This window comes from Zonotrichia albicollis, chromosome Z (assembly GCF_047830755.1).
Source record: "Zonotrichia albicollis isolate bZonAlb1 chromosome Z, bZonAlb1.hap1, whole genome shotgun sequence".
In the NCBI taxonomy this organism is placed as follows: Eukaryota; Metazoa; Chordata; class Aves; order Passeriformes; family Passerellidae; genus Zonotrichia; species Zonotrichia albicollis.
In genome coordinates this window covers 53,209,105-53,225,180 of record NC_133860.1, presented here as the reverse complement: position 1 = coordinate 53,225,180, position 16,076 = coordinate 53,209,105, and positions in this window count along the sequence as shown.

Here is a 16,076-nt window from a genome sequence, read left to right as displayed (position 1 = left end):
CTACAGAAGACTGTAAAAGTTGTGCAGTCATGGCTGGCTAATTGTTTTATGCCAAGAGGCTTTGAAAGAAAGCGGTTTTTAAAATCTTTATCATATCAGCTCTTTGCTAAGTGTTCTCAAACAAAAGAAAGCACTGCAAACACTACATGCTCATGGCAAACGGTGCTCAATTAAAAAAAATAAGTGCATAATCCTTCAAATATTAGTGGCACAATCTGCAGGGGAAATATAACTTTTATGTGATTCAATGTAATTTTTCTATTGGCAAACATACCTCAATGTCTGTCGGATCTCAAGATCTCAGTCCTGAGATGCTGAGCCCCCGAGACCACCCTTGGGGGGCCCGGGAGTCCTGGAATGTTGCCAGAAGTGTCTGGTGGCTGGACTTTGGTCCTGCACAGGAGACGACAAGGATGAGGGCTTCACCGGGTGAATGGTGAAGGGATTAGTTAATTAGAGGGTGAGACACAAGGTTTAGGATTTATGTACAGGGGGGTTTAGAGGAGTAAGATGGAGGAATTGGGGTGTGTCCTGTCCTTCTTCTTCTTCCTCTTCTCCTCCATCTTCTTTGGCCATGGTGGCACTCTTGGATTGGTTATTACTGAGAGTGCACCGAGTTATAAGAATAGATGGTATTGGGGAAAAATGATAAATATTGTACACGTAACAATGGGTATAAAGATACGTGGCTGCCCAGGAGGGCAGACAGTGTGCCCATGGCTGACTGCTGAGCAGATCTCTGGTGGCTGAAAGAACATCTTTTAGATAAACAATTAATAAACATAAAAACCGAAAGAAGAACTGAAGCCTCTTCTCGTCCTTCGATACGCGGGCTGCCCCAAGGCCACTCCGGGCCTTTCCAGGCCCCTCAAACAGCCGAGATAAACCGGACAAATGTCATCTGTAGGCAGATAAGGGAAGCCTATCCATGATATCAGTTCCAGAAATAGGCTAAGAAATTATCACATTTGAAGCAATTAATAAAGGAAAAAGATGTAGGGTGAACTATTGCTCAACAAATAATGTTAGGGGGCAATTTAGAAAGCAATATGATATATGATAAAAATATTATTGTAAATCACTCTACCCATTTTTTCCCCAAAGTTTAGCTTTTCAACACGTTTCTGCATCTTTCTTAACCAAGTCTTTGTCTCCCTCCTGTGTTCAGACTGTTATTAACATGACTTTGACAGAAACAAAGAACTCTTTCAAATATTTACAGTCACTGCTTTAAAATAATTCTTTTTTAACTCAAGTCATATGTAAAGCCACTTTCATCTGAGAAATTAATATTTCTCAGATGAAGTAAATACTTCACAGATAAAGGCAAATTCACATCTGATAAAAACAGGTCAGAAAAAATTGCAAACAACTTAACAAAATAAATGTCATCCCTTTGCAATTTATGATTGATTATTTTCCCCCCTGCTAAGATACTGCATCTAAAATTTCTTCGTACTTGCAATATACTAATTTTCAAAAACTGGTCCAAGACCTCTAAACCTTTCTTTTAACTGTCAGACTGCTGAATTTACATGGTGTCATCAAGCAATGACTTTCAAAAGCATTAACATCAGAAGGGGGAGAAATGATTAATGCATAGATGAAACATATCATTAAATCTTAAACTAATCAATTATTAAATTCTGCAATATCTAAGTAAAGTTGCTTGTTTTTATTTCCAAAGGGATTATATGGAGCTAAGGTGGATATATCATACATTTTTGATGCACACACACATCTATGCTTCACTCATTAAGTAGTGTGAGACTGCTTTCAAATAAATAAACTGCTACATGGGAAAGACCCTTAAACATGTCATATAAAATTTACCCATTGATTTTTCCTTTATTTCCCCTTTATTTTCCTTTTTCTCATATTTTCAACAGCCAGGACAACTGTCTTTGTGAAATCAGTATGTATGAACTAGTATGTATGTAGTTTGTTGCTGTATTTTTATATTTTCTAGTGCTGAATGTGTTCCCCTTTCTAAGAGAATCTGTAGAGCAGAGTCTTTCTCTTTTGCTGTAAGAGAACAAGTTCCCAAGTCAAATCACATTATTTGGAAGGCACTGCATCTGATATTTGAATATTTGAACCTCCAGGGCAGTAGGAAAAGTTTCCAAATAATAAACACCGTTTCATACAAACCTTTAGAAATTTGTAGAAGAATGCTCCAAATATTAAAAAAAAAAAAAAAAAAAAAAAAAAAAGATTAAAAAGATGATACACATGAACAACTACTGTCCATGTATTTGGTGTAAAAAGATGTTTAAGAAAAGCCATAATTTCAATCTATTGGAAGTGTGGGATAAACCCACAACATGACACCTGTCTAGTTACTTGTCTTACTTGTCTCTTACTTGCTGTAAGTCTATTCTATCAGCAATGGCTTTTAGACTTCCATTTCTCTTTGCTGCTATGTGTCTGTCTCTTTCCAAAAGGAGAATGAAGACCTTAGGCCAAATCTTTTACTCATATCTGCTTTAGCCACACACACGCACCTCAAAGTCGAGCCTGGTAGATTCCTTTCCAATAAGCTGAGGCTGATGATCCAATTTTAGAAGTATTTAAAGCATTAAAAAATACCTTTTAAAATGAAAATTACTTTTGTAGCCCTTTTGTCGAGCTTGGATATATTTGTTATCATTTCTGTTCCCACTTCTTGACTGCCCATAAGATCACAAAAAACTTCTAGATAATTCTTGGTTTGGTTTGGTAAAATAAGAAGGAACTGAACAAAAAGGTCTTTAGGCAAAGAATCTTTTATTTTAACCACCAGACTGTAAATAATTTGGTATAACATAGCCAATAATTATCTAAAATTTGCACACTCTTGTTATTATTGTGAATTACTTAGCATACATTAGATCATTGAAAACCTTTTGGGGATTGTACTCTAAAATGCTACCTCATGCTTACATTTTTGACCCAAAGGAGAAGTCAAAAATTTTCCCCTGTGTCTAACTCTCAGTTGCTCTACCAGAAAATATTAGCAGTTTTCAAATCCTTCTGGTTTTTTCAGTCACTGGAATTCTCTCTTATTCAGCAATCCGTGATCTGATTTTCTATAAACCTCTACCTTCACTGACTTCTACAGAACAGTACACATCTCTCTGAAGTTGTAACCCATCACCCTGGTATGTTATCACCATTCCTGTTTCAAGGAGAAATGAAATAGTTGTTAGTTTTATGGCTTTGAAAATCCCTCCAATAGGGGAATAGAGAGTACATTGAAGTGTTTCTCACTATAACCTTTTCTCACCTAGCTAAAGAGAAAGGCAGTGTAGTAGAGCTAGAGTAAGTCCTGTTCACAGAGATTTTTCAGCACTTATCTTCTGTAGCATATCTGCATTTAAATATATTTTGTCTCCCTGAATCTTTGCTTTCCCTCTTTTCCATTTTCTACAATTCAGAAGGTAAACACAACCACAATAATGTGTAAATTGGATTTGTAACCCATCCTGAGGGGGTGAACACTAAGTAGGTCACAAGAACACTGATACTGATGGGGTGAGGAAGAGCTCCTGCGCTTCTGCCACACATCTCTTCTAATGCAATGTGACAGAATGATCTTAGACAAAATGTTGAGTCAAGTAGGTTTTTCTCTGGCCTTTGGAGATGATTTTGCTTAAGTGTTGACGTACTTAATCCACCACTCAATAATAGTCTTGAGTAGTAACATTACTGAAAATTAGCTTTGAAATAAGCAGTAATATGAGTGCTTTGTTTGGCAATAGATGTTGCAAGAATTCAGCTGCAGTTAGACAAGCCAAGGTTTCAATTACTGCAGACGCCATGGTGGAAAGAGGACCAGCATGTGAGCAGTAATTTTCATTGTTTGCTTTACTCCTGTATCCTTTGATAGCCAGCTGGTGATGGATGGGAGCAGTGTAATGATGCAGACTCTCTCCTCTGAAAGCCGTTTTGTACAGCAATCCAGATACTAATAAAACCCCATGAAATACCACATTTTTACGAACTGCTAAAGTGATATGACTGTTATATGTTGATAATGATGAATTGAAGGAGTAATTGGCAATAATTTATTACCCTTTTCCTTGTGAGGAAATTACTCATACAGCTAAATTATACCAGTATATTATGAAAATGAAGTCATTCTCTTCCCAGGCAACTCCTCTTACATCTAGAAGCCGTGTCTGCTATTTTTACATCTTTCACTACTGTTCAGTTCTGAACTCCATGCAAAAAGAACTGCTCTTTCTCTTCTTTTTGTGGTACACAGAGTGCTGTGATCTAGACAAGGATCACAGGATTAAAATCTTTTAACAGAAATAATAGATCCAGAATAATTTTGTAGCCTAAGGAGATTGAAAGAAAATATTTCTTTATACAGCATATAATGATACAGTCTAATTTCCTGAACAAGTAACTGATTCAAGATAGTAAAGCAACAAATATCCTACTGAGGAAAAAAGTTCAAAATTAATTAAAGAGGCAGAAAGAAATTATCTGAATAATTAAAAAGTCATCTCTAGTTGTTCAAAGCAAGATAAGCATACAGGAATATCTCTTTAGTTCTTATCTCTGAAAACAGATGAAAGATTACCTCCTTGGGATGAGAAAGAAATTCATTAGATCCTTAGTCATTCGGTGGAATCATTCACTTCAACAAAATTTGTCTTTGGTCAAGTTTGTAATTGCAGAGATGTAATAAATACACAAATAGCATGGAACCTCTTTCAAAGAGCCAAAGGAAAGCTTTTGAGAGCCACATTGACAGTGGCATGAGGTCTCCTGAGCATTCTTTTTTATAGGAAATGTTTAATTGCTTTTTATTGAGCAGAACCTTTCCTTCTGCTTGTAAAAGAAATTATTGCTTTCTGCCTCTGGTTCAGTCAGAGGAAGTTAATAGTCCCAGTTTCCTCTGGCAAAAGACACAGTTAATGACTGGAAGACTATCATAAACAGGGTTTATTGCCCAAATTACAATCCAGTTCCTAACCAGCCTTCTCATTTCAAATTGCCCTCCTGGCATTTTGGTGATTTTGTGTCTTATTATCTGGTACACAGATAATAAGTTCTCTGATATTTTAAAACTTTACATGCTTCTTTTTCTTCTTTTAATTTTTTTTTTAATTGTATTCACATTGCTGGAAATTGTTAAGTTCATGTGAAAGGTATATTTATTGACTTCACAACACCAAAGTGCTTCTCAACAGAAGTGATTCTTCAGCGTGCAACAAAACCTGTGTCCAAATACAAAAAAGAAATTATTCCTTCTCTGCCCTGAAGCTGTTCCCTCTGGTGTAATATCTAAGGGCAATTATTAGGGCATGTATAAAAAATACGATTGTATAGGAAAATACTTGTGAAATCTTTAAGGTAAAAAAGTTAATAGAATACTACATATGTGATAATTATTCTTACTATGACATCATAAATGTACAGAGAGATTTGCAGTTAAACTAAAATCCCTGCTTTATAGTGCTATCAAAGAAGTCAAACATTGACTAGGTGTAGCTGGTACTATGGTTGGAACATAGTGTGAAATGACGAGACTTAAAAAAAAATTAAGTCAGATTTTCTGTATTTACCAATTTAGCAATGAGAAGTGTTATACAAAGCAAAAGCTAAAAATTGTGTTTCTTTGAAGGGGATTTCAGAAAGGAAGATTTTGGGATTGCACACTAGAGAATTTATTTGCTCTTACACCTCATACCTAGCTGTCAGATTTTCTAAATAGATAGAAACATCCAAGACAGACATTAAATCAGAGTGAAATACAGTAGCAAGAAATGTAAAAGCCACCTTCCTGCCAGGACAAAGACATAATTACAAACACTGCATAAACCTAATCAATAAGTTGTATTGTCACAGATTGTCACAGAAATAACAAAAGTCTACAAAGAAAATAGGTTTGAAATGTGATCAAGTCTCATCATGAACTCTAAAAGCCATTACTGCATTTATATCAAACAAGGCTCTAGAATTTTACATTATTAAAAAATAAAAAACCAAAACAAACAGGATAGAGGGAAAAAATCTTAAATTGTGGGAGAAAACAGTGATGATTTTAATTATATCACCCACTCCCTAAACTTCTGAAGCATCTGAAGACTTCCAGCGCTGTCATGGCACTTCAATGATGCTGTCCTTTATAATTCAGACTGGTGATCTTTTAAATTTAAGTGTTGTGTAACCATCAGCATTGCAATTCTGAAAATATTTACTATCGTTGCATCAGGATTTTTACATCTTATATTGGCATTTTTATACTCTAAATAAAAATAACTATATAACTTTTAATTTTTCATTGAAAATGAAGTATCTGTAAAGGATTTCAAGACTGACAGGAAAAAAACCCATCTATGTAGAATAGAGATAACATCTAGTTTGCTTATGGCTAAGGATTCATTCAAGGATATATCTATGTCTCTGTAAGAGGTATTTAAACAGGTGCAATAAAGATAGTAAATATTTTGAACAATCAGGCTAATTTATTAGAACACCTAATTAATATTAATACAGCATTTCAATGTCACTAACTGTAGCATACTACAGGATTGAATTAGAAATCAACAGTAGCAACTGACAGAGGACTGTGTAACCAGGGCATAAATGGAGAGTCTTCCAAATATTGCTTCTTTTTAGCTATAGTAAAGATGGTAAAAACGTATTTATTATTTCTAAAAAGCAAAGAGTGCTTTGAAGCACAGAATTTTGTTTAAGTCCAGTTTCAGCCTCACTATATTCTTTCCTTACTGTGTCAGTATTCTCTTTGGCTCAGAAGCTATTTTGTGCAGGGGAGATACCGAAAAATAATGCAGAAGACTGCAGCTGATGACCAATCCCTTAACATTTTTATTTTGTGTTATAGCTGTGATATATAATCAGTGATTTCCTGAGTCTGGTACCACACCAGAGAGTCATGGGCCATAGTACATGTACAGATTCTCCAGAAAAGCTGTCCCACTCCCTGGTTTCTGCCTGGGAATTGGAAGCTCTTCCACAACTTCAGCAACAGCTGCAGCACAAACATACTACAAGAGTTACATCAATCTGTGAGAAAAAGCCACTCTAAATTAACCCTGCTGAGCAGTGCCACTTTCAAGAGAGCTGTCCTTCAAATAAAAGCCATCAGACATTAAATTTGTCACTCTGTGTCTTTCAGCAATCAAGTGCCATCATTTCACTTTGACAGCAGAGAGAGGAATTAATCTCTATAAAAAATATCAAACAGACATATCTTGAGTAGTCCATGAAAGTGAAATTGAGGGCTGGGTTGTTTTCTGCAGCAGGTACTTATTTCAACAATTCCAGCAAATGGAGAGAAAAAGGATATCTAAAACCAAACCAGAGCCTTACAACAGTAACGGAATGGCCACTCCTACAGCATTTCTACTCCAACATGTCCATTTTGAGACTCTCAGTCTATATTTCAACGTGACTAAATCCTGAAAGCCTTCTCTGAGTGACAAGTAGACAATCAGAGGACTCGGAAATCATAGCCTCACATGGGAAGAAGCGTGATACAAAGATAGCACCCTGCAGAGCACCCCTCAGGACAAAACTGCACCCTGATTTTTTCATATCCCACAGTCTGCATAACTCTTTTACAGTCCCATCTTATGTCTGCCCTACTCACAAAAAATGTCCCAGCACTCCACGCACCTACAATGCAGGCAATCTGATGATTGTGTCACAGCACAAACCTGCAAAACAGGAAGGAGATGGATAACATGAGGTTGTGGGAAAATAGAAGAAGAATAACCTGGTCTCTCTAAAATGAGATAATCCCTAGAACAGATTAGTTCTACATACTCTGGCACTTGAGCTCCCTCCTCTCATCCGGGACACAACAGATTGGCATTATGGTAAACTCAGTAGCCTGTAGCTCTGTTGGTAAGAAAGGCAGAATGTGTGTCACAACTCCTACACTCTACAAGTAGTTTATGCATTCCTGTTATGGGACCTTTATTTTTTAAGTGAAACAAAATCCAAACAGATTAATCTGATTTGTTATGAACAAAAATTCAGTTGATTTTTTTTTTTTTGTGAGAAAAAGGTTACCACTACTGCTGGGCTGCTGCCTGTGTTATGGTAATTACAGGTCGTTGTTGTTAATAGTTGTTTTTGTATCGGTAAAAGCTTGGCTGGGGCGAGTTACAGCTCTTCTCTCAGACAGTAAAGGGTGCGGTACCTCCCAAACAGCGAGGAGAAAAGACTTTGGAGGGGAGGGATATGCAAAATAACTCTAAGGACCAGCATGCTGTGTGGGACCCCCTACTCCAAACGTGCAGGAAGAACCCCAAAAACAACGAGCCACCTAAGAGCTGAGAGACTGATGTCTGGACGTGAGGAGGTGAGTGCTGAGCCTGCAGAGATGCTGAACACCTGCGGAGTCCCTCTCGCCCTGACCACGGGAGTCGTCCCGACGCCAGGAGCCGGCGGGAAGGGGCCTGGAAAAGTAATATGGATGGGATCAGCACGCCCTAAAGGCTCCCACGAGGACCTGATCCCCAGCTCTGCCCCTAGTAGACAAAGCTGCGCATATCCTCCTCCTCTGAGTTGCGCTGGGAGAGATGATGGAAGACTGCAGCCCTGCTGAGCTGCCTAATCCTGAGCTGATCACTTTTAATAAAGGCATTAAAAAGGAGAAGTCTCCTGGCCCTGTTTATTTCATTATTTAGCAGCTTTATAGTAGACTTATAGCTACCATATGTTGGATAAGAAGATAACTGGTTTGGAGTTCTGAGAGTCATAAAGATCCAACTTATATCCACTTATTCCCGAACTAAAAGGATATATGTGGTAAGACAGTATAAAGTATAGTCTAATGGACTATTAAGAGAAGCATGCTATTACTGTGGCAGCCTTTACGTTTTATCACTAAACACTTCATTAATGACCAATTAAAGAATGCCCCTGAATTAGCTCATTTAGCTAGAGGTAAGTTTTTAAACAATATTTCAGAAAACTAAGTTGTTACCATGCAGCATATTGGTAAACATGGTGCATCAGAAAGATGTGCACCACTATTAATAACATGTCAATAATGTCCATTATCATCCACCCAGTTACGCTTCCAGCAGTACTGAACATTACCTTGGGAAAATCAGATCTGGAACATTAAACACTCCCCTTAGTGACAGGAGTGGTGCAGCTGCAGCTAACAGGGACACCACAGAGCAGGCTGTTGCTATCTCTCATAAGGAAGGAACGGAAATAACTTTCAGTGACTGCAACAAAATACACTGTCTTGTCTAGAGCCTTGCTTCACTGAAATATTTACAGATCTCTTACATCAATGCCCATATGCTCAGTCTCAAGACTTCGGGTGATTTCATGGCATATTTTCAATTATTGTCCAAAGAAAAAAAAGCACAAGATGGGCATCACAGTTTCAATGCAGGACACAGAGATTCATCCCCCTCTCTACAAAACAGCAGTCACAGCCATAAAAAGCCCTCAGCTGTGAAGCTGAGCTATCTGCCCTTTGGCCAGTTTATCCCCAGTTGTCACAGATAAGGAAATAATTAAGAGAACAAAAGAAAAAATGCATGTATCAGCAAAAGAATAATCAGGTCATTTGCTCCACAGCTCTTGCTAAAAGTGCAGGGCTACAGTCTTCTGGAGAGCAGTTTTTCCCTACAGGAGCATCCCACAACCGGCTGCTACCTGAGCCGTGAAGAGACTGGTCCAAAGCATGCGGCTGGAGCCTGTCTGTTTCTCACCCCTTGACTGATGGCAGATTCACTCTGTCTTTATACAGCACTATGATGAAATATACCTAAATTTTTGGCCTTTAAAGCAGCACCTCCCCAAGAGCACTGAACTTGAGAGCACCTGGCTGACCAATCAGCAGCAGGAATGGCATTTGCTTACACTGGCACCCAAGCCATGACTTCTCACCCACTCCACTCATTCCTTCTCTTTTGCACTTCATATCAGTCTCCGTGTTCCCACACTGCAGCCACCTAGCCTTGTATCTCCTGCACAATTTTGATCTATCTCCCTGCAAAGGGAACACTCTCTGGGGACCTAAGCCACCAATGTGACTTCTGAAAAATTCATTGCATGCCCAAGTTTAGGGAAGGAGCTTCAGCATTTCATTGTAAGGACTTTTACAACTCCTGCACCAGAATATGAGAAGTTGCCATACCACGTCAGTTAAGTAACACTGGTCATCTCTTCTTTTTCCTTACTGGCAACAGGTCTACTTTCTTTCTGGAATTCAGAAACAGCTTAAGAATTCCTCTCATCTTTCCTACTATTTCCAGCTCAGTTTCTGAGTCTCTTATCTTCTCTTGCTCAAAATATTGTCTCAAGTGTGAATTGTAAGTACCTCTGTCTTAAATACCTGTTATTGAATAATGTTTTTTGTAATAGGATAATAAAACACTGCACCATATTTTGTCATAGGCAGCACAGCTGTATAGTGTGTTTTATGCTTATTATTTATAGTGTGTTTTATGCTTATTGTCCCTCAAACAATAGAAATTGCTTTTCATTCTCCTTTACCCTAGCATGGGACATAGTGTGTGTCCAGCCAAGTTCAGATTGTGTTGCTCTCTCTTCATTAATCCTCATGTATTCCACTCAATATAACCAAAAGTGGCAGCAGCAGTGTTGAGAGCAGCTGCAAGGTTTCTGGGATTCTTGTTATGGCTGTGATGAACTGCAAAGTATCCTGCAATAAACTGTAATCAGTAGCACACCACCTTCAGCCAGCTAACCTGCCTGACTGAATGTGTGAATGGGCAAAAAGATTCAAGAAGTGCCATGACTCAGAATATGCCTGGAGTAGGACGTACCAAGGCCCACTGCTAGTGAGGTCTCTGTCTTCTCCACTAGAACTTCACATCTTGTTGCTAAAACTTACAATCTGGTATCAGTTCTCTTTAATAGCAATGTAAAATAGATGTAATCCAAAAAATTTAAATGAGCATAAGTAATGGAATGAGGGACATAAAATTCTCTTTTATCCTACATTTTCACAGAAATTAATTTTTTTCAGAGAATAATCACTTTCTCGAACTGAGCTTTCAACAGTATTGCAGTAATTTAATATAGGGACTGTAATTTTTGAGATTTCATTTTAGACAACATAATACCCCTTTCAGATTTTAAAAAAAATTTGTAAGGTAAGCATCACTCTAAGAACAAACTCCAAGCAATGCCCACATTCAGCAGTCTGGGACATTTTAGCTCCTTTATATCACAGGTTTTGAGATTGGTTGCTAGATTAATATATTCTGTAAAACATCCTAAAGATAATCCAAATGTAGTCAGACATATAACAACCAATTCTGTAACTGCCATTTGAATACTTAAATGAAATAAATTGCTCTTTCACAGTTCCATGCTGCAGTACCAGGAGCTTATGGTTTCTCAGGGATGTACAGCAAATTGTCCACCAATTGCCTGTGGTGATTGGAATATTTTCCATTAGTGAGCCACACTGGTAAACTGAGAAAAGAGATTCAGGCCTAGCAAGTCACATCAGAGCTGTGGCCATCTCTGGTGATGCCGATTCAAGTAAAGCACTGCTTATCTGGCTCTTCACTCTTGTGCAACTTAGGAACTCTCTTCTGTGTTCCTGGACCTCTGCTCTACACAGAGCTGAATTGGGCTAAGCTATTAATTGTCCACAAAAGAAGATTTCTTACCAACCTGAACTATGATTTGCTCCAAAACATTTAAGTTTGAAATGTGCACTAAGCCTTGAAATGTGCATTTTCTGACCCTTTTTGACCTTGCCTGGAATTGAATTTTCCAAATTCACTCATACCTAAGCACTGATCATTTGCTTTATACTGAGTAGGGCTCCATCCCAATGTCTTTCACACAGACAGGCACACGGAGTGTTTGCAAGCACTTGAGCAGAGAGCAAGAAGAAGCATGATACTGTAAATCAGTGACCCCCTTCTGCTCTTGCGGATCTTAACCATGAGTATTTCCTGAGACAGAGAACTTCCCTGCCTTTCACAGATTTCTTTCACAATTTTCTAAATGGTTAGCCTGTTTCTTTGGTTTAACCTGACTAAGATCAGACTGATATACAAGGTTATTCTTTGTGTGAAAAGACATTACAAGGAGCTTTTCAGATTCTCTGGGGGTCAACACAGAGGATAATGGGTATCAACACTCCAGACTGTTTATGCTGTCTTCTAGCATCTTCCTCTGTGAATACCATTTTATTATTTACTACATATACTTCTGGCTCAGTCTTATTCCAGAACTAAACTGCTTTAAAAGATGCTTTTTTTTCAAAATATCCTTCCTTTCACAGACATGTGAGAGACACACAAAGTGTGTGCTGCTTCATATCTCATCCATAGACATCTGCTTTCCATTCTGCATTGACCATTCTTAATATAATAAGCTCTGTATTTCCTACAGTCAGGAATGAGAATATTAAGTGAATTGCCTAAACAAAGTTTTTAGGAAAGTGAGAACTGGAAGCAAATATACTGAGCACAAGAGTTTTCCACTGCTGTTTGTTTTCTTTCAGTAAGGATTTAGCAATGTTCAGCAACATTTTAGCTCAATATTTAAAAGCATTATTTCAGTATTGCAGAGCAATACTGAATTGGCAATTCTATGCTGTGAACTTCCCCTATTATTCATTTTTCCCATTCCGAACATCGATTGTTACACAAACATCTATCATTTTGCCAGGTGTCACACTGATTGTGGTATGAATCTTGAACTGAGATTTACACTAGCATTTCTCCAAAGTAAAATGTTTGCTTCATCACAGAGTGGTTTATGTTGCAAGGCGCCTTCAAAGATAGTCTATTCCAACTCCTATCCCTAGTCCTACCCCTGCTGTGGGTAGGGACTCCTTCCACTAAAACAGGTTCTTCAGAGCTCCATCCAAACCTGAACACTTGAACTTCTTCCAGGGATGGGAGATCCACAGCTTCTCTGGGCAGCCTGTTCTGGTGCCTCACTACCCTCACTATAAAAAAATTATTCTTTATGTTCTATCTAAACCTAGCATTTTCAGTTTAAAGTTTAAAACAGTTATCCCCTTGTCCTCTAAGTACAGATCGTTATAAAAAGTCTTGCTCCGTATTTGTTATAAGCTCCCTTTATATACTGAAAGACCACAGTAAGGTCTCCCCAAATCACTTCAGCATCAATGGAATAACTGTGGAACTATTTCCATATTGGATAAATAAGTCACATTTAAGGGTATATATAAAATCATGGGAATCAGCACGATCAGAACACAAAATAAAACATCATAAAACAAGGGTATCTAATATTCATCTAGACATGGTATATTTTAAAATTTAAAGGATCTGTGGTTGAGTTTTGAATGCATTTCCTTGCATGTGTATCACTGAATGGTTACGACTGGAAGGCATCAGGGTAGGTCATCTGTTTCAACCTTCCTGCTCTAACAGGGTCATCCTAGAGTACAAGGCACAGAATTGTGTCCAGATAATTCTTGAACTTTCCCAGTGGAGAAGACCCCATGACCTCTGTGTGCCATCTGTTCTAGGAAAGGAAAGGTCCTGTGCATCCATTTTTGCTCATTGCCTCTTGTCCTATTGCTCAGCATCACCAAGCAGAGCCTGAATCCACCCTCTTGACACCCTCCCTTCAGATACTGATTGACATTCATCAGGTCCCACTCAGTCATCTCCCCTCTGGGCTGAACAGGCCCAGCTCCCTCAGCCTTCCCTCATAAGAGACATCTCCAGTCCCCCTGTCACCTTTGCTGCCATCCACTGAACTTGCTTCAGAAGCTCCATGTCTTTGTTGTGCTGAGAAGCTCAGAAGTGGACACAGCATTCCAAACGTGTCTAACCAGGGCTGAGCAGAAGAGCAGGATGATCTCCCTTGACCCGCTGGCACTGTTCTTCCTTGGACACACCAGGACACCATTGGCCTTCTTGGGCAAAATTTTGGGTTTTTTTCCATTCAGGAGCAGTTCAGAGCATCTACTAACCAGCACTGAGATGTCAAATCAATCAAAACTTGGCAGAGAGTTACCATCAGGATTCCAGATGTGGTTGTATTCTCCGTGTCAAATGTAGTAGGGACAGAAATAATATTCTGGCTTTACACATACAAATGTGTGAACTTTGCATGAAAAAGCTAAAGGTTTTATGTTAATACAGTGGATTATTTTTCACTTACTAAAATGCACACTCTATTGCCACTTAAAGATTCTGACTAGGGCTGTCAAACAAGCAATTTGATTTCAAAGTAATGCTGTAATTAAAACTACTGCTGGTGGGCATCTGGAACACAATGGGACTGCCTCTCTCCTAACAGAGATGTAAAGAAGTAATTGAACAGAGAATTTTGTTCATCTGCAGCTATCGCTACAATAAATTATCAAGTAAATTATACATTGGGGATACATTGTGTGCTTGTACAGGGGAAGTGAGAGTGTAGTTCAGTCCTTCATTTAACTGACACAAGAAATATGTTCTGCCTTGCTTCCCCATCTAGCCAGGTTTTTGCTACAGCCCTTATGGTTATAGAGCCCCAAAACAAGCAGTATTCCTCCCAGGTGAAGAGGGTAGGGAAGCAAGGCAGAGGGCCACCTCTCCAAAGTGGTACACCAATAGGTGACAAAATAATAACTTAAAGTTGTACTATATTCTTATTGTTTTTCTTCTGTTTCTATTCCTCTCCTTTAAATTTACACAAACTAACTCCAAACCTTGCAATATATCCTCCTATTCACCAGCAGTCACCCAGATATACCCTGCTCATACCCCACCACTAACATCCGACGCTTCCTTCAGAAGTCACAGAACACATAGCTCTGGTGTCAGCATCACCCTTTCTCTTGTGACACCTGAGGACCTTTCACAGCACCATAGCAATGTCCCCTCTTGCACCAAACTACTTCATATCACCAGACAGGTTTAGGAAACTGAAGACAAGCTTCCATGATGTACCAATCAAGAAGAGGTACCATTTAGGTGGCTTAGGAAAATACCTCCACAGACAAAACAATCTATTTCAGTACTGGGAATCTAGAGCTGACAATACAACTCACATTACTGTCACATGTACTGTGACATCAGGCAAAGCACAATCACAACTGAGTCAAGTATTAACATTTCTAACACTAAGGCCAAAGGGTATGTCTTCACAATAAAAATGTGCCCAAAAGCAGCATGACTGGGGCTGTCCTGGAAAGAAAGAAAAGCCATAAGCCAGTGTGACCCTATCATACTGGCAGGGCACTAGCAGCTCAGAGGCTTTCCAGCTTTTATAATTCTTTAGGTCTGGTTTGCCAAGCTTCAAAACTTAGCACCAGAGTGTGAAACTTCCAAATTGTTTCAATTCCAAAGACTACTGCTTACTCTATGGAAGAATATTTACTAAGTTCTACAGTAGAGAGTTTGTTACTACCATCCCTAATTCTAGCAATACATCTCCCAGATCTCTTCAGATTACATCATGGAACTACAATACAGAATTATATCCAGATTGGTTTGTTACATCAAAAATTATAAGCAGTTTAATGGCAATTTCTCTTATAATAGTTTAGCAAATTTCCACTTTCTCACGTGATTTCTTTACATCTCTTTTGTAATTAATCCATTTACCAAAATATACAATTTTTTCTTTTTATAGTGTAAAGGTGCATAGTGTAAAGGTACGAGATATAATTCAGATTTTCTCAGATTTCAGAAGATGTACAGCTTTTGGTTTCCTTACATCAAATACACACTTATTCTTCAGCTACTTACAGAAAAATAAATCTATCCTTGCATCTCTTTGATCATTCTCCTCCAACCATTCAGTAATCCACCAGTAATTACAACTTCTTACTTTCTTTAGTCTAAAAGAGTGTTATTTATCACAGATTGTCATGAATCCTGGTTTTAAATTATCAAGAGTCCAATTGCTGACTGGAATGGGGAATCTTCTTTCTAATTAAATGGACCGATTTAATGTAAAAACTTACAGCACTTTAATTAGGTATATCATTATTAAGTACAAAAAAAGATCCTCATTTTATTTTCTACCCAGACAAGGAAATACAGTGAAAAATAAGCATGTACCAATATAGTGCCTGACCTAGTAACACTTTCAGCATACCTTTGCAACTACTAATACGTCAGTATATGATG